Below are 26,082 nucleotides of genomic sequence, written 5' to 3'. Positions count from 1 at the left end.
CATATTTTTTGTTGAAATGAATACTTTTCAGCTTTAACACATGTTGTTTAATCATTTTATACCATTCTAAAGTTAGTGTGATGCAGTCATTAAAATCGGGAGTTTATTAGCGATCCACACATTCTTGCTTTTGTCTTTTGGCCTCAGAGTATTCAAACTACCTTTGAGTACTCTGCATCATTCGGACTCTGTGTGGTCCAGCCTTGTCCTGCCCTCCCTTTTGCTAACCTGTGCTGGTATTCATTGAAGTGTTCTTATTGCTCTTTTGTGGAGTGCTTTCTGTGTGGTTTACTTTTTCTTTTTTGCTTCTATGTTTCACTTCGTGTTTGTTATCTCATAAACAGATAGATTGAGGTCAACATACAGAGGGTTTTTGGCATAAAGAATGTGACACCAGGTGAGAGTAGTGGTGTACACCTCTAATCCCAGCACTGTGGAGGCTGAGGAAGGAGTATGGTGAGTTCCAAGCCAGACATGGGGTACATAGTAAGTCAAGGGAAGCCTAGATTGCACACCAAGACTTCTGTCTTGAAAAATAAAATAAAGAATGTGACATTGCTGTGTGTAGTCAGCCTCCACGCACACAGCTGCACATGTGGTCATATTTCAGTGGGTAGATCTATGTATTACATCTAACTTTATTTTAAAATTAATGTTTAATCAAAGTGAAGCTCACTACCCACTTCATGGATATTAAAGTGGGAGAAAGCAGGATGCAACCATGAGAAAAAGAAAACAGCTATGAAAAGGATATATTTCCCTTGGCCCGCGTCTGCTTTTTAGGGTAGTACAAAATGCAAATAACCCCACAGTGTCCTCAGATGTGTGTGCAAGTATGAAGGTTTCCCAGAGATTTCTGCAGTCTTACTCATTTCTCACCTTGGTGCCCATGTCACCAAACTGTCCCTGCCTTTGTTCCTCTCTTGTCATCAGAAGCTTTAGAACACAACGGAGTTGTCTTCCCACAGCAGGATTTGGGGAATGAGCAGGTTTGCGTAGTTTTTAAAATGCCAGTGATCACAGATGCAACTCCTAGAATGACCTACTACAATGAGAGCATAAATAATGCAGTTATCCAAAGACCTGGGAGAGGGGCCCAAGATGAAGAAATACAGGCCCTCAGGTTGCATCCTCTGCATCCTCTATCATTCCAAGCTCTTCCTCCAGGCCTGGCTGTATGGAGGCCACACACAGAACAGGGGGAGAGGGGAAGGAGTGTGCCCCTTGGTCCAGGCCAGGCTGGGACTGCAACCTCAGAGACAGAGAACAGAACACTTGTAATAAAACACTACTAAATGACTTAGAAAGAAAGGGCCAGGACTATTGCTCTAAAAGTTTACTAAATTCTAGATTAAAAACAACTAGAAATGAACCTCTGGAGTAGCTCTAAAGGATTTTTTCAAGAATAAAGGAAAATATATAAACAATAAAAAAGGTTTTATATAGAGAAACAGAATCAGGTTTTTCTTGGAACTTTATTTTATGAAAATATGTTCAAAAAATAGAGCAGAGCTCATTGAAATAGGATGAGAAAAAAATTAATAAAAGAAGACATACACCTAAATCTTGTAAATGTCATTAGAGATATCATCCAATAATCTGGTTTGCTCAGTGTTCTTCTGGGTAACAAGTAATGCCAACAGAGAAATCCATAAGAGTGGAGTGGAAAATAGAACCCTTAGTGGTACAAAGGAGTGATATTAAGAGATACTATTTCATTCTTCAGTCTATAGCAGAAAATCATTCCAAAATGTTCATGTTAGAAAAAGAAGTTCAGATAATCCATAACACACTGGGCGTGGTGGTACACACCAGTCGTTCCAGTTACTCAACAAGCTGAGGCAGGAGGGTTGAAAATTTGAGGCCAGCTTGGGCAATTTATCAAGACCCTATCTCAAAATAAAAATAAAAAGGTTTGGGGAATAGCTCAGTGGCAGAGTGCTCCTGGGTTCAATCCCCAGTATTGCAAAGAAATTTAAAATTCCATAGCAATCAAAGTAGATTCTCATTTATAAGCACTAAGCATGAACCAAGAGTCATCAGGGATGAAAGAAAAAATGAGAATGATTAATTAAAAAACAAAGCAAACAAAAATTTTTGCTAGAGGAAAGAAATAATTGAGGAAAGAGGAAGGAAATTTTAACTCATTTAGGTTAGCATTTTCAGAGTGATTCGACAGATCTGGTATTATTACTAAATAATAAAAAGGTCATTGTGAAGGAAGAACTATAGGAGAATAACAGTGTATTTTTGAAAATTCAACTGTTGCCAGACTGGTAACATTAGTAAAAAGGCTGAGTGATCAAAGTAAAACATCCAGAGAGACAGGGAATCAGTGATATGAAAAATGTTGCGAAGCTCCCCAGGGGTGTTGAACGGGAAGAATTGAACAAAAGAGCTGAGCCACATAGGCACTCTCCTTGAGGGATCTGGTGCACATCTAACAGGAATTCTAGAAAGAGAAAGGAAAAAACAATAAATAGCAAGAGTGTGAGATAAACACAGTGTTAAATATAATAAAGTAGCACTTGCATGTTGAAATGACATGGGTATCGAATAAAAATAAGAAAGGCCCTCACCCAAACATTCCTAGGACAATTTTATAACTCAGCATATAAAAAGATAGCCCTAAATGCTTCTGTGAACAGCAGCAGTAAAAATATAGCAAACAATCTCCAAGCTTATTCAAGATTTCTGTTCAGCAAAAATAGGTTCTAAAATATAAATGTGAACAATCTTATATGTCAATTAGAAGTTTGAAAATTAATAAAGGATAAAAACCACAAGGTTGCTCAAAGTTGAGAGAAAACAATATATTCTTTGAGAGTTCTATTACAAACTATGTACAAAGCCAATGTCAAAGCAAAGATGTATTCCAATATGTAAATGTAACTGTTTGCTTGCAAGCCCTGTATAAATTAGAAATTACTGAGACAGTATGACAGTTAAAAAGGGAGAGAGGATAGAGGGTCCAATATTGTATCATAAGATGGAAGAGTAAGTGAGGAAAGAATTAAAAGAAGCTAGGAAAAATGTTTAATAAATACTGATTTAAATTAAGAAAGAAAAATAATCATATTTCTTTTACATTATTTTCTAACCGTACATGTAGCTCTACATAAATATTTCCACAATAATATTGTGATTGCCATGGTTTAAATTTTCATGTTATATAGACAAATCTTTAAAAAAATAAGTATCATTTAAAAATAGATGTATATGTTGGAAATCTAAAAAATATAACAAGTAATAAAACCCCAAAATTGATATGGCAGGACAGAGAGAAAAGAAAGAAAAAGTCAATATGCTAGAGAAAATGGATTTCAGTGCATTACGAAGCTATTGGATCAGTAAATATATCTAAATATAATTACACATCTATAATACACATAATTAAATTGTTAAAATAAGAATTGTAATAAACACCAACTTACCAAATCAAGAGTGGCTCTTATCAACATAACATATCCCTACTGATGTGAAGCTTGGCCACATGGCAGAGGTAGTGAAGTTCTTTCACCATGAGTTCTTTTCTGTTTCTTCATTCTTTTCATGCTTTCTTTTCTGAACTCTTAAGAAGTCACCAAGTGCAGCCTACATGTTGGTGCACAGCTAGCATAATCTCCTTAAGGCTGACTTATCTGTGGAAATTGCTTGAAATACTACCATATAGGGCTCTTGTCTATTTTCTATTTTTTATTCCATCATTTAATTACATTGGGGTGGACTTTGTATATTGTTTTACACTCTCAGATATAAGCCTGTATCACTATTTGTGCTCAGTTTCCACCAGCTGTAGCTGTTGGCAGCTCCTTCAGTTGACTATGGTACATATCCCTTTGACAAACTTTTCTCTTTCCCTTTCTCTTTCTTTCATTTTCATTTTTGGGGGAACATTTTCTTCCTTTTTGGCACAAGTTGTTCCAGGTTCACCTCATGTATTTCCTGTTTTAGAATCAGTATTTCTCCAAGGAGCTCTGATTTATTTTTAACAGCATACATCACAAGAAACCAAGATTCTGGACTAGGAGTATTTGTTACCAGAGGTGTTTTATTGCTTCTGGGCTCTCTCAGCTGAAAGAACCAGGATGTATATGTATGTGCTATAGTCTCTGTACACACGTGGATGAACACATCTACATTAGTCTGAACGTGAGTACCTGCTGATGTCTGCAACTTCAAACCATTTTTAGTGGAACATCATTCTAGTTTCTAGTTTCCTTGTCTTACTTATTTGTAACCTCTGAGTCCAAAGAGTGAGTGGCTCCTATGGTCTTCCATCCTTTATATAATTGTTCAATTCCGTTGCACATGGATAGTAATATCAAAATTATCAATCAGTACCTGCTATGGAAAACAGCTCTCTCCCTCAGAGTGCAGGACTGAGTAGTTTCTTTGCCTTTAGTCTTACAGAATCCACTTATTTCCAATGTTTCTGGGGTTGAATGTTACTTCCTTTTCATCCTATTCAAGGAGGGTTCTTCAGACACTGGTGATACATTTTGATTTTTTTTTGTAATTTAAAAAATTTTAAAACGTTCCACAAAATATTATTTTACAAAAGTAAGGAAATGTCTGAGAAAAGAGAAAGTAGAAGGGGGCTATATTTTTGTTATTTTTTATTTCTTTTGTCTTGTTAACTATTGCTTATTATTAATTCCATATATTTCAAGCAGGAAAGTATAAGAAAATTATCAGCATTTGTACTTTTTTCAAGGCTTTAAAAATTTTATAGAAAATTTGAAACATATGACAAGAAAAGTCCCCACTTATGCCCATCACCAGCTTAAAAAGTGATCGATTCATGTTCCATCCTATTTCATTTATATTCTCACGCATTTCCTCCACTCTCTCTCTATTATTTCATAACAAATTACAAATAGTAGGTCACTTCAGCTGTAACTATTTCAGAACATATTTTTAAATAGAAATACTATTAAATAGTCACAGTAAAATGATTGGGGACTATTAAATAGTCATAATAATATGATTACAACTAAAAGTGAACAATAACCCATTCATATAATTAAAGCCCAATTAGTGTCCATGTTTCCTATTGTTTCATAAGTGTTATTACATTTTTCTTACTGTGTTTGAATCAAAGTTTGTTATGGTTGGATCTCAGATCTGCCCCATGTGCTAAAAGCTTGTTTCCCATCTTGTGGTGCTATTGGGAGGTGGTGGAGCCTTTAAGAGGTGGGGCCTGATGGGAAGAGGTGGGGTCACTTGGGGCGTGGCCTTGAAAGAGGAGTACAAAGGTTCCCAACACAAAGGGTTGATAAATGTTTAATGAGATGGGAATGCTTCTTACTCTTATCTCGTTATTACAGATTGTATACATGTTTGAAATGATCACACTGAACATCATACTGAACATATAATTATTATAGGTCCATTACAGTTTTCTACAAAAATACCAGAATATGTTCATTTTATTTTCTTGAGTTATAGGAGCCAGTCCTCAGTGAAAGCATAAGATGTTGGTATTGTTTGCAGGTGAGGAGGAAGGCTCTGGAGTATGCTTGTTGCTTTTCATTCTGGGTCCCTTTAATGGCGCATATTTTCTAAACCTTTGTTCAGATTTCACTACTACTATCAATAATATTAAAAATAATAATGAAGCCAGACATTTATGATCCCAGCACCCTAGGATGTTGAGACAGGAGGATTGGAATTTCAAGTTCTACTCGGGCAATTTAGCAATTCAGCAAGACCCTGTTTTTTTTTTAAAAAAATTAAAGTCAGCTGGGGATGCAACCCCAGTACCAAGTTCCTGAGTTCAATCAGCACTTGTTATGGCTAATACGTAGATGGCCCCCAAAGGGAGGCTGCTGCTGCTGCTTGCTGCCTACCACAGACTGTTTCTCCTCGGCAGTGCTCCTTTGCCAGGCCACCCTGCCTTACAGCCAGCTGACTATTGGCTGAAATCTCTACAAACTGTAGGCCAAAACAAACCTTTCCATTTTTAACTTGCGGGTATCGAGTATTTTATGTCAGGAATGAAGAAAGTAACTGACAGACTGAAAAAACAGTTGAGTTTCTCAGGAATTCTTAGTTATGTGGGAAAAAGCTTATATTAAAATGAAAAAAAGATACATATATATTCAACTAATTGTATTTAAGTAAGCAGTGAATCTAGCTGAATGGGTAAAAAAGTAGTGAGAAGGAAATGATAATAATAGTAGTAGACAAATGTGTTAAGCATAAGATTGAATTTAGGTCTGAAAACCCTGCAGCTTTGTATTCAAACTTTGTCAGGAGTTTAAGAGGTTGCCCAAATGTGCTCGTTACTTTTCTTTCATTACTGAGACAAGATACCTGACACTGCAGTCACAAGGTATAGTGGTTTCGTAATCACAGGCCCTTAATCCCAGCATCACAAATTCCAGATTCAGCTACCTCTGACCAAACGAGGCTTTGGGGGCACATCCAGACCCAAATCATAACACCAATACATTATCTAATCTATTTCTCCTTCTTTTTTCTCCCTAGTGCAGGGATTGAACCCAGGGCCTTTGGACTGAGCTGCGTCTTCAGCATGTTATCTATCTATCTATCTATCTATCTATCTATCTATCTATCTATCTATCTATCATCATCTGTCTATCTATCTATGAGATAGGGTCTAAGGGGCTATGTTGCCAAGGCTGGGCTTAAACTTTTGATCTTCTTGCCTCAGCCTCCCAAAATGTTGGGATTACAGGTGTGTGACCATCCTTGGCTCTACTCTACTTTTAACCTGTGATGTTTTGCTACTTATTCAAGGCATAGGCTGCAGACCAGCACTGTCAGCATTAGCTGATTGCCTGTTAGGAAGCAAAACCATGGGCTTGCCCTAGAGCCCAGGTCTGAACTTAATAGAATCCTCCTAAGTATAGGGAAGTTTGACAAGCTCTGCTTCCTATCCTAGTTTTTGATAAGTAAGGGCAAGGGTTGAGAGAGGTTGGAAACTTAATGATCTATTTGTCTCTCTATTTACCTGCCTATCATCTATTTATCAATCATATATCTGTCTCTATTATTCTCTATATTCATCCACCTATCCATTCAATGTCAAATTGTTGATTGCCTCATTAATGTAATTATTTTCCAATTTGTGATTTTGAAGTAGGATTAACATAACATCCACTATAGCTCTCCTTCCCAGTTTTCTTCTTTAGATATTTGTTTGTGCAAGACACTGGATCGATCTCTGGTTGCTCTTGCTTCCTTTTTTTTTTTTTTTTTTTTTGATACTGAGGATCAAACTCAGGTCCTTGCACTTACACAGCAGGCAGCAAAACCACTGAGATAAATCCCCGGCCCTCTGGTTGTTCTTGATGTCACTTAATACTTTCCTCTATCCTGTGTATTTCTTATGATCAGGTAGTTATGTGTGGAGGTAAATGAGATTCAGTTGGCACTGGAGGAAGAATGTTTCCTAAATAGTGGTAAGCTTCCCTTCCTTTCTCTCCCTTCTTTCTTCCCGTTCTCTTGTGGGTATGTACATAGCTTGTTCTGGTGTCTACCTATGGAAACACCAGTGGCTACATTATGAAAAGAATAATAACACATTTTTTAAGAAGCACCAATAATTTTTCTAAAAATAAGTGAAAATATAAAAGCACTGAATAAATAGGGCCTTTGCCTCAGAAGGGCCCCTCTTCCTCTCCTGATAAAGGAAACTAAATATGTGACAGAAAACAGGCCCATTCAGTGAACTGAACAGGCACAGACAGACTCAGCCTGACAGAGGAAGGAGCCAGAGGAGGTCACTGACCTCCCCACATCACAACACTCTCGGAAGAACCGGAAATGGGGACACAGAGCACTGTGTACTGAAAGCCGAGGAGCCCTAGGATCCTTGCTGCTCTAGGCATTTGGGAAGCCAGGGCAAAAGTGAAAAGACTTTGTGCATTTTAGCCAGAAGCAATTTAACATGTGGGGGTCCTCAAAATTAAATGTCACATGCCACAACATTGTGAGGCAAAATCTACTGATGTGCCAGTGACCTGGACTCTGCTCTCCCCATTTGAGTTAGTTTCCTATGGATGCTGCACAAAGTGCCACAAGTCTCATGGCTTCAACCACAGGAGCTTATTCCCAGAACATTCTGAAGCAGAGTCCAGAATTAGCCACCCTGGGCCCACTGCTTGCTGGACATCTGGCTGGTAGAGGCTTCCCATGCCCCTCGGCTTGGGCCTTTGGGTTCTGCTGTCAATTCCTCTATTCTGAGCCCACTCATCCTTCAACAAGGACCCTACTAATTACATTGACCCACCTGGAAAGTCTGGACTACTCCCCCTACCCACATTGCCCTTTGATTTTAATCACATCTGCAACCCTGGCAACTTCTTTATTTGTCCTCAAATGGCTAGTGTGGCTAATATCTCTTCTGTACATTATGGGAAAAGCAAGAATCTGTTCAGAGTAGAATCGTTTGATTGGGGGGCAGGAGCAGAATGAAGCAGTGTTGGGGCTGATCAGCAATGGAATTGGATAAACATAATGTGTTGCATTCCAGGGTGGGGTAATATAGAGCACTTACAACTACAAATTCATAAAAATGCACAGAAACTCAAAAATCGTAATGCACAAAAAAGCTAGTTACACACACACACACATATAATCATAACAGATGGGGGGGATGAGGATTAGGAAGCCCATAGCCATCAGTGTGTGTATAATTAACTCGTACTAATGCCAAAGGAAGGCCCACACAGTAGGTGGCTACTGATTTGGTATTATTCCTAATCTCTTCAAAGTGGGTTTCAGCAGCTGGGCTTGCTGGTGGAAGCCTGGAATCCAGTGCTTCTGGGAAGCTGAAGCAGGAAGATTGAAAGTTTGAGCCCATCCTGGGAAACTTAGTGACTTACTGAGACTGTCTCAAAATTTAAAAAAGAAAAAAAAAAGTCTGGGATTGTAGCTCATTGTGAAAACCCTGTGTTCATTCCTCAGCAACACAGAAGATGTGAGTTTTGGTATATTTCTACAGCCATATCTTTAAGACCCCATATCTAAAAAACCTAATTTTCTCCTGGGAAGCTTTACCCTCTTGCTGATAGCAGCTCTACTCTTCCCTCTTCTGCACAAAGTCTCGGTGCTGATAGTAGGGTTGTTTCTTCCCAGGGTGGTGAGGAGTGGGGCTGGTGGAAGCAGGAGGTGGCTCCTTTCTCCCCCATAAGCAAGGAAACCGAGGCCTGAGTCAGCTACCAGAGGAGCACGACAGTTTCCTAGTGAACATTACAGTTTTTGTGTGGGGAAAACACAGTCTAATTGCATATGCCCAAGATGTATATATTTTTGAGACAAGGTCTTGCTGCAGAGGTAAGTTGATCAAGCTGGACTCAAACCTGTGAGCCTCCAGAGTGCTGGGATTACAGCATCAGGCCTGGCTCTGTTCATGTAATTTTGAACTTCCTTCTTATGGAAAAATGACTCTGACATTATTATGCTATGAAACATTTCATTATTCTTGAGCTTAGTTCAATTTATAAGAAAAAATTCTCTTAATCATCTTGGATGATGAGTCCCAACCTGGATTGGATTCTTTGTTGTGTCTGAGGCAGCCTCTGAAATGGCCCTCAGTGACCCTTGCCAGCCCCTGGTATCCACATCCTGCACAATGGCTTCCCCTTGAATTTAGGCTGGCCTTGTCTGTCTAATTCTGATGGTATGTCACTGAGACTGGTGTATAAAAGCCTCTCTCTGTGTTCTCTTTCCCCCATTACCCTCTTTTGGGAGACCTGTCGCCATGTCATGGGGCAGCTCTTAGAGAGACCGTAGTGGCTCAGGACCAAGGTCTGCCATGACCACCTTGGTAGGCCAGATGCCTGCTTGGGCTGACAGATGCACTGCACACCCTGAGCCAGAGGCATCCAGCTAGGTCAATCCAGTCTCCTTGGCCCATGGAAAGGAAGAAATGATGAATAATTGGGTAGTTTATTTGTTCTGGAGCAATAGATAATTATTGTACTGTATTAACCAGCTTTGTGTCTCCATAAGGAAACATCCAACACAGACTATTTATGAAAGAGAGATTTATTTTGGCTCATAGATCTGGAAGTTCAATCTGCCCGGGCAGCCGCATTGGTTTGGGCCTCTGGTGAGGGCTCCACATCATGGAGAGGGAGTGTGTTGAGTACGTGCTTGGACCTTGGGCCAGAAAGTAGTGAGAGAAGATGGTCTGGGATCCCACCAGCCCTTTGGAGGGCACACACCCAGTGACATAGGGACTCCCAAAAGGACCCACCTCCCCAAGATGCTATCGTCCCCAGTAGCATCATCAAGGAAACCAAACTTTTAACACATGGGCCTCTTGGGGACAGTCACCATCCATAGCAAATGCCATGCCTGATGCTAAGGGTTGGGGTGTGGTTGGGTGGAGAGGGGAGTAGAGGGCATTGGGAAGGGGCACATCTTGTAACAATACTAGGAAAAGTAATGCTAAATGGGGTAAGGATCCAAGTTTTTAACAGATAACGACTGCTGTAAGCCCAGTAGTTACGCAGAGTGAATCATCATTAGAAGTCTCTGTGAAACCTAAGAGGCCATGATGTCTCTCAGAGCTTAGAAAGAGGAGAGCTGGGAGTTTGGAGCATGTGCAAAGGCATGGCAGTAGTTACATAACACGGAGGGAAATATTGGCATTTAATAGTGCCACAAGAGGAAAATGATTAATTGCATGGAATGAGACTGAGAATTGTAGGAGGGCACTCTAGGTTAGATCTCATAGCTCACAGTGTGGGTTATGGGTTTATATGAGGAGTTATTGAATCCTTTGTAAAATTAGGAGAAGGGAGTGAATTGGCTGGATTTGCATTTCAGAAATACTGCTCTGGCAGCAGTGGGGAGAAGGAATTTGAGAGGGGAAAATGAAGGCATGTGGAATTGTTATGTTATCAAGTACCCAAACTCTTTGGTAGCATGAAGCAGCAACAGCTTTCTTATTCTCATGCATTCTGTGGGTCAGGATTCAGACAGAAGAGACTGCTCATGGTTTGTCTCTGCTCAAAGATGTCTGGGGCTTCCCTCTAATGGCTGGTGGTGAGCAAGATGTTTGGAGCTGGCTCACAGGAAGCTTCTTCATGCACACATGTGTTGAGAAGGTGGGCTGGAGTGCCTACAAGTGGTCTTTTCTATGGCTTCAGCTTCCTCAGAATGTGGCAGCTTTGGGGTGGATGGAATTTTTATATATGGCAGCTCAGGGCAGGTGGAATATATGTTCCAGTGAAAAGGCCAAACTTCATGTCTTTTATGACCCAACTTAGAAGTCACTTAGCACCACTGTTGCTGTGCTCTACCAGTGAAAACAGTCACAAGCCCACCTGGGCTCAAGGAATGAGGACATACATACAGTTACCTTCTAGTGGGATGAGTGTCAGAGTGTTTTAAAGGGTGTTACTTAGGAAAAATGATATGTTAGATCAGACACGGAATTGTGGTGACTGAAGATGGAGATGATAGTGGTTTGAGTATGGACCTACAGGATGAAATGATTAGAATAGGGGGCAGATTGACCACGGGGAGATTAAAGGAGACTAAGAGATCATGGGTTTGCATGGCTGGATGAAGGAACATTTATTAAGCCGTGGGCACTGGAGGATAGAGCTGGGCAGGGTTGGAGGGTGGCATTTGTGAGTATGGTGTGGGCATACAGTTAGGCTGTTCAAGTTGGCAAAGAATGTGAGCTATGGAGGTACATAGGATTGAACAAGAAAATAGAGTAAGGGCACAAAGAGATTCCTGAACCTAGGATTGAGATAATCAAGTATTTTTATGGTTGAGTAGAGAAGAATGAGCCTCAAAGCTGTGTTCACATCATCAGGAGGAAGGACCAGGGCAGTGAGAACCACAGAAGCCAAAGGAAGAGAGGGTCCCGTGAGGGAGAAAGTGGTCAACCATGCTGCTGTTTATGAAAGCTCAAAATAAATATCTTTGGGAAAAGAAGTGCTGGCCTTCCTGGTGCTCTTACTTGGCACAAGGGAGCCAATGAAAGTGTATGTGGCTGAAGAGGAAGCTGAGAACTGACAGCAAGGGAGAAGTTTGGCTGTGAAGGGGAAGGCTGGGCAGGGTTGCAAAAGAGTAAAAATCAGGCAGTGTTCCCAGTTATTTGTTTTCTAAACAATAAAAAGGAGTTATTATTATTTAAAATGGTGAGATTGGTAACATATATTATAACTACTAGAGAGAGAATGATATCTTAGAAGGCCAGAGGGAGGAAAGGAAGGAAGGAGTAGGGAGCAGAGAAGGACAGGGTGGTATAGAAAGGGCTCCTGCTCCACAATCACAGATGCAGGGCTGCTGTGGCAGTGGACTCAGAGTGCAGGCCTGGAGCACTCTTCTGAGCACCAAAGGCAGAAATAACCACTCCTATAAGTGAGGAAACCACAAGGCCCCTGCCAAAGTGCCTCAATGCCCAATTGTCGAGGTCCCACAAATGTGGCAGCTGTCAATTGTGTGCTGTTGTGGCCTACTTCTTGGAGATACTTGTTGACTGACTCACCTGGGAAATCCAGTCTGAACAAGAATAAGTTTTGATTAATAATACCTTAAGTAGATGTGACAAACTCCAGAAGGAGATCCAAAGATAGCAAGAGGAGGTGCTGGCAGAAGCTTAAGATGCCAGAGCTGTGTGCTTAACAGGCGAGCTTGATAGATCTTTCTTTGAAAGTAATGAATCTGCAATATCCTTTCCCAAGCACCACCGACAGTTGATATACTGGCCATGTACTTGAAGCCTGAAGATATTATATGATATAGATGAGATATTTATAGTATGATGGGGAAGTTATGAAGCTCTGAAATCAGGAGATGAGAACTATAGCTGAGCAGATATCATTCATTAAATAGTAGAATAAGTAAATGCTTATCCATGGAGGGTTGGTTCACGTTGCTCTGAGGATAAGTAAATCCAGGAATGCTCAAGTCTCTTACATGAAATGGCAGTGTTTGCATGCAAATATACTTTAAATCACACTCAGATTAATTATAATAATACATTGAAATGGTATGTACATAGTATGCTGTATTTAAAATGCGTGTGCATTTTCATGACAGATATAAAGAACTATAAAGGAGATAGCAGATGTGTCCTTTTCAGGTGGGTGGTGAGGGTCTGCACAAAGGCAGCCCTTCCTGCCTACATGGGAAGACACTGGGTTCCTCTCTTCCAGTCTTTTTAATTCCATAAGGAACCATAACCTTTGTAAGAAGAGATTTGTGATATGACTTCTTGGAGATTCTTACTGAAATCACTACACTAATGATTTGAAGTCTTCCTCATTTGGGAAGATGGGTGGGCATATAATGGCCTCCAAAGATATTCTGGTCCTAATTTCTAGAACCTGGAAATATGTTATTTTGCATGGTAAGGAGACTTTGAAGATGTGATTCAACTATGGAGATGTGATGTTGCTGACTTTGAAAATGAAGAAAGGAGCCTTGATACGAGGGAAGCAGAAGGCTATAACAGCAAAAGGGGAGAACATAGATTCTTCTATAGCCTTCTATAGCCACGCATACCTGTTGACACTAATTTTAGCCCAGGGAGACCCTGGCCAGACATCTAAGCTACAAAGCTGTAAGATAATAAATGTGTATAGTTTTAACCCTGTTTTGTCTTAATTTGTTAGAAAATATGTGCAGGAATGATTCTTGTGGTTTGGCCCAATGGATATCTTTGGGTGGGGTTTCCGATTGCTTTCCTCAGTCTCATTCCCGATCCCTAGCATTGAAGTTTGAGGTCAGATTTACCCTTATTTATTACGGCTATTTTCTATTTTTTAAATTTACAAGTAACACGTAATAATGTGTATGTTTCTCTGGTACACTGTGATGTTTCAATTTGTGCATACATTGTATAATGATCCAATCAGTTAACTAGCATATCCATTATGTCAAACATTTATCATTTCTTTGTGGTGAGAATATTCAAGATCTTCTTTTCTAGGTATCTTAATATGTTATTGCCAGCTGTAGTCACCTTACTATGTCATACAAAACCAAAGCTTATTGATCCCATTTAGAGTAACTTTATACCTGTGGACCAATCTTTCCCACCTCTCCCACCCTATATTGCCCTGCCTCTGGTACCCAACATTCTACTGTTACTTCTATGAAATCACTTTTATTTAGATTTCACATATGAGCAAGATTATGTAGTATTTGTTCTTCTCTGCCTGACTTATCTCAATATAAATTCTTCCAGATTCATCCACGATGTTGTAGATGACAAGATTTCATTGTTTTTTACAGCTTTCAGTATTAGGTTGTGCATACATACCACAATTTCTTTATGTATTCATCCATCAACAGATATATTCAGGTTGGTTCCACTTCTTTGGGTTGTGTGAGTAGTACTGTGATAGACATGGGAAGGTGGCTATCTCTTTGCATACTCTTCACTCTGTTTCTCAATGGTCAGGACTCAGCATCTTCTCTATCTCTCCATCCTAAGTCTCTAGCCCATTGTTCTCTTAGTTTACTAAAACACTCTGCGCTAAGTGTGTTTTCACTCTCACTCCACTGCCTGGCAGATGTTCTAGCTATAAGACACACTTGGCACTATGGGGACAAGACAAGGCTCTCTTGGGCAGGAAGACTCGGTGGGTAGGCAGCACCTCAGGGTGGTGTGGTAGGTTCCTGCCTTGCTCTATTGTAGAACCCAACATACCAACTGCCATAATGGCATCCTAACCTGCGGTAGTGGAGGATGGTGACTCACCTGGGCCACAGATCAGTAAGTTCCACGGGTAGGCTTTTGTGTTCTATCAGCCCACATTGCCAGCTCCATCCAGGCTCTTTGGGGCAGTACAGCTTTCCATGCCATCCTGACAGCTCCTCTCCTGAGCGCTCTGCCCTAGAACCTGGTACCACCCACCAGCATCCTCCCAGAGTCACACATGCCCATCACAGCCACCTCCCACGTGTCCCCTGTGGATTTCCCTGCCTTCCTCCTCTGTTCTTCCCACCCAGGCAGGATGCTTACACCTCCCTAGTTGGGACTTCTATATCTAGAACACAGCATGCATAGCGTGTTCCAATTCACATCATCTCCTCTGTTGTTCCCCAAAAACTATGTGATTAGGAATCTGTAGTTTCATATTTGCTGCCCTGATCTATCTCTTCTGTTGTTGAGCAAGGCTGTTCCTGAATCCAGAATTAGCTGGGGCAGAGACAGGAGTTCCAAGGCAGACAAAGCCTGCTGAGATCTCTTTCAGTAAAAACCTGCCAGCACTGAGTGGATTGGGAAGGAAGAAATTAACTTATCCTGTTATCTTGATGGTTCTTTATCATTCCTCTGTCAAGACACTTCACACTTAAGTATGAAATGAAATAAAACTGAAAATCTCACAAGAACATCTTCATAATAAGACATATATCCATGGTGATATTATTCGTGTTAACTAATAAAATTAATTTTTTTTTACAAAATAGAGTATTCACTACAAGGTATAACAATATTTGCTAGAGCCAAATAGATGCTCTTAATCCCTCCAGAGTCTGCTCTGAACCCAGGAAAGAGAGAATTATTGATCCATCTAGTTTTATTGCCACATGGATGTACTGGAGGTGCAGTCGTTTTATAAAACCTTTATGGAGTTGTAGTATCATAAATAAAATGCAAAAGGATACTCAATATCATTGACAAAGACATGTGACTTCTAACAGATGTGTTTAGTACCTAGATAACTTTAAGCAATTGTTTTGCCAGGTCATGAATTTATTTGTGTCATGGTAGGTTGAAAAAATAAAACAGATGAAATCTCTGTGGAAAGCAGATCTGTGCAAACTGTACTGGAATTTATATTGGAACTTAGTTCTAAATCCCTGTCAAGAGAAAGAGGTAAAGTCAATTCACTTTATTACTGGCAGGATGATACAAAGACCAGGCAGGTCGGGGAGAGGGGTTGTGCTGTGAAGTGAAAGCTGAAAAATTTGATTGGAATAATTTTAAAGAACTTAGGCTTTTTGACTTGTTGCATTTGTTTCTCCCTGTGAAATCGAGAAGACATTAGAGGTAGTTGGGAAAAGAGTAGAAATAATTACAGAAAAGGTTCAGGAAGATGAAATTGACAATGATTCCTACCATGAAAAAATCTCTCTGACAGTGCTTTCTTGGAAAACACGGTTTATTCTTTAATGTCATCAACCATGGAAAAGCTGTAGAGAGATCCTACAAGAAATCTTTACTGAAGTATGCCGGAAACAGTTGCGGTTATCACAGCAAAACAAATGGTGTCATCTGTGCAGCTGCGTCGTCTCACAACCTTGGGAAGTTCATTAACCTCTCTGAATCTAGAATCGTCTGTTGTGCAGCACTTTTCAATAGAGATAGCCCTCTTTTCTCATTTGCCTCCTGAATTCTTAAGAACGTCCCATTCTCTTGGAAAGAATCTGGGGCACCTCTCGTTCAAGGAGCACAAACTGACCTCATCTCACGCCAGCTCACAGACAATGGACCAGAGTGGTGAGGATGGCTTGCCAGGGGCATCTTTTCTCTGTGATTCACATTTGTCCAAGGAGACAGAGGTTGGTTGCTTCCGTGGCTCTTTTGGTCTATTTAGGTTTAGCAATGCACTTCCTCCCTGTGTCAATAGCAGAGGAAGTATCCTTGAAGATGGGCTTCTACATGCTGAGCATAGCTCACACTCTTGCTCATGAATCATTTTCATTGTAACAGTAACACAAAAGGACTTTGAGAGGCATGCAGAGAACCACAAAAAGGGAAAGAAGGTGGAGGTATATTTTTCTCTGATGATGTTTTTCTGAATTTTTTTGTTCTTTCACATCTCCTTTTAATTGGTATGACTGAGAGGATATTTCTCAATTGAGTTTTATATTAGCAATGTTAAATTTTTTCACTGTAATAAGTACTCATTTTGAATGATATAAGAAGTGGAAGCAACACAGTGGAGAAGTGGGTGAAAGGATGACAACTTTGCTGGGTTGATGGATTCTGTCAGCCAAACACACACTTCCTGAAGGACAGAGGAAAGGAAGTACACCGAGAGGAACGAAGGGCTGCTGCTGTAAGGGCTCGTACCTGAGCTCTCCGAAAGCGTCCTTGAATGGCCCAATGTGATGACACACATTTGAGCCCTGCCTGGGCAGTTTAGGGACTTAGCAAGACCTTGCCCCCCCCCCCCAAAAGAAAAGAGGATCGGGATTGTAGCACAGTGTGAAGGCCCTGGGTTCAATCTCCAGTTAAAAAAAATGATGCTTAAAATGAAGCTGGATGTAACATGAGTCAGGGCAGGTGGTGCAGGAAGGAGGATCTGCATGACCTTTCTGCTGTACTTTCTTTGTTCTGTGTTGTAAAGGCTTGGTTCTCAGGGTGGGACCACTGGGAGATGACAGCTCCCTTTCAGAGGCAGGACTAATGGAAGGTCTTTAGCTCATTGAGGATGTGCCCTTGAAGAGGACTGTAGAGTGTGGTCTTTTTCTCTTTCGCTTCTGGACTGGTAATAAGGTGAGCAGTTTTGCTCTTGCCATCATGTGCTGCCTTTCCACAGGCACTGAGTAATGGGGTTCATTAAGTATGAACTGAAATCTCTAATACTATGAGCCAAAATAAATCTTTTCTCTATAAACTATCCCAAGTATTTTATTATGGGGATAGAAGCTGACAAGTACCATAAGAGATACCACTAAGAGATATGAAACGCCAGGATAATCCACTGAACCATGGGTGTCTGTATCCATGGATGAGGCAATGAGAAACAATGAAAACGTGGAATAGATACATTAATGGAGGCCCTGGTCCATCAAGTCTTAGTTGACACAGTGTGGGCCTCAGCTACTAATTGATTTTAGGCAAGGTTAAAAGCAAAATTTGTCTTTAGTTACTTCTTTGGCAAAGAGACCACTTGGAAGTCACATCCAGGCCAGGGTTGGGCTGGTATACTACACAGAAAGGAGGAGATAGAGTCAAGAAGGATTGAGAAAGAAATTTGCAGGATTTAGTGATTGATTAGTGGGGAACCTGGAGCATCAAGGAAGAAGCAAGGCTTTAGAAACTGGGTGGCTGTTTCCTATGCCAAAGGGTGCCAACACTGACAGGTGCCTCCTGGGGGAGCATTTGTGTGTTGGATAAATGTTCCTCAGTGAGTTACAGTTGGCTGTAGTTCAGTGCTAAGAAGCAACAGTGTATATTGGGTAACGAAGGCATCTTTAAACAGAAACCTATAAAAGGTTATGAATTGATTGTGACTAGCGTCACACAGGAACCTAACCGTTGTATTTCCTCCGGGAGCAACATATCAGTATCGTTCAGTGTGCATAGCAACTTTATGGAACATGACTGTTGCAGATAATGAGAACAAACTCTACTATGCTTAGTTATTTACTTACAGCCATATATTTTAGGTGTTTTCACTGTAATGAAACACTTTGTACACTTACTCTTGTACAACTGTACAAATACTTCTGTGGGAAAAATTCTGAGGTGTAGAGTGTCTGTGAATATTCAGCCACGACAGATTACAATCAGGTTACATTTTATTCTTTACAAATACCACATAAAAATGTAGCATCTTGCTGCTATTAGCTATTTTCAAAATTAGAACTTTTGCCAACTTGATAGATAAAAAATAATGCTTTAATTTTCATTTCTATGGTTTCAAGTGACATTGAGTAATTTTCCATTTTGCTAATTAGCTACTAGTATTGACCTTTGAAAGTTTTTTTTTGTACCGGAGATCGAACTTGGGACCTTGTACTTTCGAGGCAGGTGGTGGAACCACTGAACTAAATCCCCAGCCCCCTTTGAAATTTGTGTTTGTCACCTTTGCCCACTTCTTCATTCAGTTGAAGACATTTTCTTCATGAATTGTAGTATCTCTTTTGCTTCTGTAGTATATCTTTTGCTACTTGTCCAATTTTTATCGACATTCTTTGCCTTTGAACTGTTTCTGCATTTTAAGGTGTGTATGTGACTGTTATAATTTGGATCTTAAAGTCCCCAATTTCCTATGGGTTAAAGGCTTGGTCCACAGGCAGGGCTGTTGGGAAGTTTGAAACTTTTAGGGGAAGGGGACTAGTAGAGGAAGTGAGGTCTCTGGAGGAGCCCTCAAAGGGGGTCAGAGGACCTATCCTTTACTGCTTCTCTTTGCTTCCTGGCCGTGAGATGAAGAGTTTGCTCTACAACACACTCCCTGCCTGTGACCTTTTGGATCTTCAATATTTCCTGAAGATCGTGTGTCCGGGATTGGGCATGATCCTGTGGTACTACTAGGAGATAGTATAAGTTCTATGATGTGGGGCCTGGTGGAAGGAAGTTGTCCCCTTGGAGAGAATATTCCAACCCTTCTCTCTGTCTTTGTCCTGCCCACCAGAAGAGGAGAAGCTTTGCTCCACCATGATGTTCTGCCCCAAACACAGACCTTCGTAGACTAAGCACTTTGCTGGCCTTCTTAAGAGAGGGTCACTTTTCATTAGCTCTCATCAAATGCTCATTATTAGTAGTTAAATCAAAAGCAAAGGTGAGGAGAAGCTTGGCCTTCACTCTGTCCTCACATCAGCAGGCCTCATGCTTTCTTCCTTCAGCCTCGTTTTCCTTTTCCCAGATCTCCTCTTTGTCCTGTTTGTTGTCTGCCATAATGGCCCCAGGTCTGCCTTTGTCCAGAGTCCATTCCAGCCCCTGTCCTTTCTTCCTTGACATCAGAATGTCCCAGTGCCCAAAGGACAGAGCTTGCATTTCAGTCACTAAATAAATACTGAGAACCCAGTGTTGAAGGAAAGAATCCTGGCTGGCAACCCACTATGTGGGGCTCAGGCCAGAAAAGGTAGACTGGCTTGGAAATTTCCAAAACCTAGAAATTGGACGTGTTTTCAGAAGCAAAGCAAGGGTCCCAGAAGTGGGAAGAGTGTGGGAGGCAATCAACAGGATTTCGGGGATAGAATTTTCATGGCAGGAAAGCCAGACCTTAGCCCTGCAGGGAGTGGGTTAAATACTAGGATGAAGTGATCATCCAGCACTTGAATAGCTGCATCATTTATTGCCAACTGCAGTGGAGAGAAGTTCATGTCTGTGGTAGGAAGGAGTTTATTTACAGGAAAAGAAACCTTGAAGACTATGTCTCTCATTGCAATCCAGGGTTAGACTGGGGAAACAGCAGGCATAAGCATCCTGACTTCATTTCAGGGGGAACTGCTGGTTTTGTCATGGACTGTGTTTCCCATGAAGATCAAAGGAAACTGTCCCCTACCACCTTAGAGAATATCAGAGACAAGGATTCTACCATAGCGAGCCATGCTATCTTTATTTCTTCAACATATGAAGAATAACGTTGTTAAGCCAAACCCCACTCATTTCAGAAGAGCTGATCAGCCATGTCTGGGGAAAATAAATGAAAGTAAAAAGATTTAAGAAGTGTCATGTACATGTACTGAATACGCACAGCACAATGTATATAAATGTTATATGTTATAAACATGAACTAAACATAATAACAACAATAATAATGAAAACAGGGAAACAGGATCTAGACATAAAAGGAGGGAGGTGAGTTGGGAGGGGAAGAGGAATCAAAAAGAAATAAGATGTGTAATGTACATGTACCTACTCCTCAAGATGGATGTAAACTTCATGTACAGCAAACCCAAAAATCACATTATCCACTAAGATGGGCCCAACTCCTACCATGGTGCTATGTGAAAATAATGATTCCGAAACTCATAAGATAACAAAAAACACATCAGTTTCTGACACTCACCAGAAAGTACTTACTTGGCAAAACTAGGTAGAGGAAGGCTTAGGTATAGAAAGGAAAAATGTGGCTGGGGGTTTAGCATGGTGACACTGTGCCTGCCTCGCAAGCACAGGGTCCTGAGTTCGATCCCTGGTATAAAAAAGAAAAAGAGAGAGAAAGGAAAATCATACTTGTTTTCAAATTAAAAATTAAGAACCATATTTTTTTGAAAAAAACCCTCCTCTTTCCCAATTGACATACACATATACATAATATTTAGTTAACATTTAGTTAATATGTATGTATGCATGCATGTACATATGTATATATTTTTCTCTTCATTGTCAGGGTCATCTGGTCAACCTCATAAACATGAAGGAGGGAGCAGCCCATGCATGTAGAGGACCAGAGCCCTCTCCAGGTTTGGAAATGTAGACTCAATAATGACTCCCCATAGATATCCTGGTCTTTATTCTTGGAGCCTGTGAATTTTACCATATGTGGTAAAGGCAACTTTTCAGACATGATTATAGTAAGGGTTTTGAGCACATGCTGGGAAGCTTATCCTGAATTATTGTGGTGGGATCTAAGTGTAATCATAAGTGCCCTTATAAAAGGCCAAGGGAGATCGGATTATATAAGTAGAAGAGAACAGCAAGGGGTTGTAGTTATGCACAGGAAAGGTTGTGAGAGGGGAATACATGCGGCCTGTGAAGCTAGAAAAAGTGGGAAAGCAGAGCCTCCTCAAAGAACCAGCCTTGGTGACACTGTGGATTTCTGGTGTGCAGAACTATAGGAGAATAGGGGTAGTTGTTCAAAGGCATCAATCACATGTGCTGTGACAGTCACAGGGAATGAATACACCAAATAATGATAGATATTTTTTGCCCTCACCATGGGTTTGATGTAAAAGCAGACAATATTCAAGACATCTCACAATGGGAATTACATTCTAAGACCCACTTTTATTATTAAAAACAAATCCTTTACCCAAGAGAATGGAAACAAAGTGTGGAGATTTTGTGACAATGTACAACATACTCGGGACTTAGTCTCTTCCATACCTGAGGGGAGCCACCTTAGATGAAGTCCTGAGCTCTTCACTTACCCGTGCAGGGTGGAGTTTTGGTGCCATCCTAAACACTGCCAGGAATAGAAACAGGACCCTGGGAGTTACACTCACAAATAAGTTGATATAACACACAGGGCACTAGTTCAGCCCACAGAAATGCTTGGAAGAGCGGTGATGAAGAATGTTTTATACCACAGCAAAAGATGAGCTGAACTGAAACACGAACTTGGGCCCAGAAATGCTGGTTTTTGGCCTCAGTCAGTAACTTACTAACTTGCAGCCTTGTCTTCAGCTGTCTTTAGTTTTAAATTTTTTTCCACAACAATAATCACTGTATTGGTCATTTTCCCACAAGGAGACACTGTTCCTAATGTGTATGTGTTTCAGTAAGCTAAATTTTCCTCCTAATCTGGCAACCATTTTCAGAAATAAATATTCAGCTAATATGATTGCCTGGGGAGAAGAAGGTGGAAGGTTTTTAAAGAACTATCCTTTACAATGATACATGTAAATGTATTGTATACCTAAAATGTACCAAAGAATTTAAGCAAAAAGAAAAAAAAACTATCCTTTAAAATCCATTAAGCCTTGCTGAATGACTAATGTGCTCAGGCAGTGCTGTGGACCCAGGGGAGAAGGTCAGATCCTAGGCAGGCCATCAGGAGAGGACCTCCTTCAGACACACAGGCCCAAGCTGAGGACAATAGAGAACTCGGTCCTGCAGTGCTGCACAGGGACAGATGGTGAATCTAATCACAGTCCTTATTTGGCCATTTTCCTTGTGTTTTGCCTGCATTCTTGATAATACAATTTATGCTTGAATAGGAGTAAGTCACTGTAAAATCACGTAAGCTGTAGGAAATAAGGCAACCACTAATCTTGCCTGTGAATGGGCTCTGAATCATCTGTTAATACGCATGCGGTATGATAGAAAGATACGGTGAATGTTTAAGTTTTAGAAACTTAAGTTTTAGAAACTGTATTACTGTAAAAGACGCATTGCCATGACTCCTCATCGAAATACTTCCTCTCACTTTGACCACCCTCATCCCACCATTCTTGCCACTTTCGGAAGCAGTTCTGGAGTCCTCCTTCGTGAGTGTCTTTGGTTGTGCTGTCCTGGCTCCCTTGATGACCTGAACCAGTTTTGTAGCATTCACCCACCATGGGCTTTTTGACTTTGGGAAGGAGTCAGAGACATAAGATGGCAGATCTGGTGAATAAGATGGATGAGGATACATCTCACAAAAGACTTCCAGAAGTGCTTTAGAAAGCGGCAGGAACAGTGAGATACGTGTGTATGTGAAGTGAGGGGGAAGATTTTGAGTGGGATTCATGGCAATGTGTCTTTAACTGTAATAAATATCTTAATTTAGACATTGACATACATTTTTAAAAGAAAAATACTTTTAATCATTCATATTCAACAGTAGAAATGTTCTATGTACACACTGACTCCAAACAACACATTTTCTTTGTTTCAAACTTGGCATGCTGTCTATTGGTGTTTTGATGACATAAACACGTCTCCCACTCAGATTCTCAATAATAAGTCTGATTATGTGGATAACTTCCTAATCATAAAAGCTTTTCCTTCAAGATAAGTATTATGCAAATATAGTATAAAATCAGGCTGGCTATAATTGGGCTAAAAAGACCAATTCCAGAAGAACACCGAGCGTGAGGCACCTACTGCACTTTTATGCACTTGTCTTGCATTTGCTGTTTTCCTTCCTCTTTGAGGCGCAAGATTAAAGGGCACTTACACTAGAAAGTTATTAACAGGCTTAATATGAGAGAAGTATATATTCAAGAAAGCAAGACAGTCCATATATGAAATCTCCAATTATTTTCTATTTTACGTATTTTAATGACCTTTTCTATAAAGGAGTGCTTTATGTGCAATACTTGCAGGTAGAAATAAGTTTACATTTCACTCAAGCCCAACCAAAAATATCAAATATAGACATGAAGCAAACTACATGAGCAACAGTGATTCTTAGGGGAGCATGTGGAAAATTCAACATTTTGTTAGCTATTTACATCACTGTGGTCAGAAAAGAAATGTACCAAAATTCCTTTTCCCATTCCACTTAAACTGGTTCCCCACAGTTACAATAAATATTTCCTGTGACATTAAGTTGTCATCAGCTTGTGTGATCCCCAGTTCACTCAACCTTTTCTCCTTCATCTGGCCTCTTTATGTGCAGGCAGTAACTAGTTCATTTACAATTTCACAATTTCCCTCAACTTGCTCAGAAAGGTCAGCAGCTCTTTCATAAATCTCCATCTTGTCAGTTGCACAGTGAATCAGCTCCTCTAGATCCACTCTTCTGGCTGCATCTGCCCGTCCACTTGTTTGAATCTTAACTACTTTATTTTCTTCAGTTTTACCTTGGTCATTTTCTTTCAGGTCAGAGAAAATTGTAGGTTTCACCAAAACAACACCATAGCCTTCATTATTATATAGGACATTATTTACCATGGATATTTTGGGGATATCACAATGCTCATCTAAGAACTCCTTAATGAGGATCCCCTCCTTTCAGTGGTGGATCCCACTGTCACTCAGGATACATTTACTCCCAGGATATATTTCTAAACCAGCCCCCTTGGCACCATATAAATCCAAGTTCTTCATTAGAAATTCTGCTGATGTTCATACTGTGACTCCAGTAGTTTCACATTGCAGTACACAGTTTTCCACTGTAGTCTTGCCATGGTGAATAATCAAGATTCCTTCTACTGTATCATGCTGAACAAATTTTGTGCTTGAAATTTTAATATCCACACCTGTGCAATCCACAAAAGTGTCTCCTTTACCCCTCTTTTCTATTACAGTATCATCTGGTAGACCATATCCTTCCAACACAATGGAGTCAGCAATAGAGAATGTCCCACGTACCACATAATGGCCAGGACAAACAATAATAGTGTCGCCTTCGTAGCAGCCATTTATATCAGACAATGGATCACTATGGAACTGAATTTCTGTATCTTCCTTGAAAGGTTCCTCACAAAGCCTGTCTCTGAGCAGAGACCGCAGTAAACCAGGCATCATGGTGGAGGAGACTACGTGAGTGGCCATTTGGACAGACACCTTTTGCTTGGATATTAGAGTTCTTCTGATAACCAAAAACATATTTCAACAAAGGATTCTCAATGGGTTTTAGCTTTTGTTTCAACTGCTCAATCTCTGAATATAATTTTAACCTTTCCACCATGGAGATATTTTCCTGCTCAGAATCAGAATTACAATTTGACAAACTGCTTCTCAGATTAAAAAATTTCCTGTAACTTTCTTCACACTGAGTCAACAAATTGGGGTAGTCAACAATAACTCCAGAAGGAACTCAGTCTTCAAGAATGTCATAATCCAATCTCTAACGGGGTTCAACATATCTGACAAAATAATCATATACGTCCTCCTCCTCTTCATTCCAACTCCTCCAAATGTATTGGTAGAAAAACCTGACATGCTCAATTGCAAATGCTGTCTGGTCAAACACTCCAGAATCATCAAACACAACCCACAACTCCTGCAGGGACAACTGGTATTCCTTTAGTTCAAGGATCTCTTTCATACATTGCAAAGTAAAAGTGTTCACTTCAGATTCACAAGCATACGGCTCAGCAAGCCTCACCACTGCCTTCAAGGCTGAAAAGTCCACATCCGTTACCTCAACCAACACCTCAAATACGTTAGTGTGCCAGATTGCCTACCATCCAGATGGTTCAAGGACCTTCTCTAAGAACTCAGCTGTGAATTCCCTTACTTTTGAGGCCTTGAAGTCAGCTAACATGTAATCTTGATAGGCTTTGAATCATTTTTAGAACAAAAGTTGACTTCTTTTGGAAAATTTCTGGGAAAGGAGACTTTCTTTCTGGCACAAAACTCTGTAAGCTACTGCCTGGCTTATCATGGGAGCTACAATCACTTGATGAATCTTCAACTTGGAACAAACAGTTCATAGAGGTTTCAGTCCATAATCAGCTGGCTCCAGGGTAGGGATGGCAAACAAGCATCACAGAGGAGAAACAACATGGGGTGCACTGACATTGACATACATTTTGATCACCCTTTATATGAGCCTATCTATCTATCTATCTATCTATCTATTAATTATCTGGCAGTTTCTACTAACCATCTCTGGTTCCACCTGTGAGTGTGCAGAGCACATGTGTGGATACATGGCATTGTCTAACTTGTGCATGGCAGGATTGAACATGACACTATGACACTATTCTTCCTCCTGTCTTTCAGAAGTCACTTAATAAATTTCAGAAGGACCTACCTCCTAAACAGGAAGATTTAATTTCATTTGGTGGTCTTATGTA

The 26,082-nt window shown here is 40.4% G+C and overlaps 1 pseudogene; it reads right to left on the bottom strand.

The window, feature by feature from the left end:
- Positions 1-23,797: 23,797 nt before the first annotated feature.
- LOC101696381 (SHC SH2 domain-binding protein 1-like) lies at positions 23,798-25,716 on the bottom strand (annotated as a pseudogene).
- Between the last annotated feature and the right edge of the window lie 366 nt (positions 25,717-26,082).

The sequence above is a fragment of the Heterocephalus glaber genome, unplaced genomic scaffold (genome assembly GCF_053883595.1).
Source record: "Heterocephalus glaber isolate CG9 unplaced genomic scaffold, H.glaber_assembly_v1.0 deba00000621, whole genome shotgun sequence".
Taxonomy (NCBI): Eukaryota; Metazoa; Chordata; class Mammalia; order Rodentia; family Bathyergidae; genus Heterocephalus; species Heterocephalus glaber.
The sequence above is the reverse complement of the archived record's forward strand: the minus strand, read 5'-3'. Positions and strand labels throughout refer to the sequence as shown.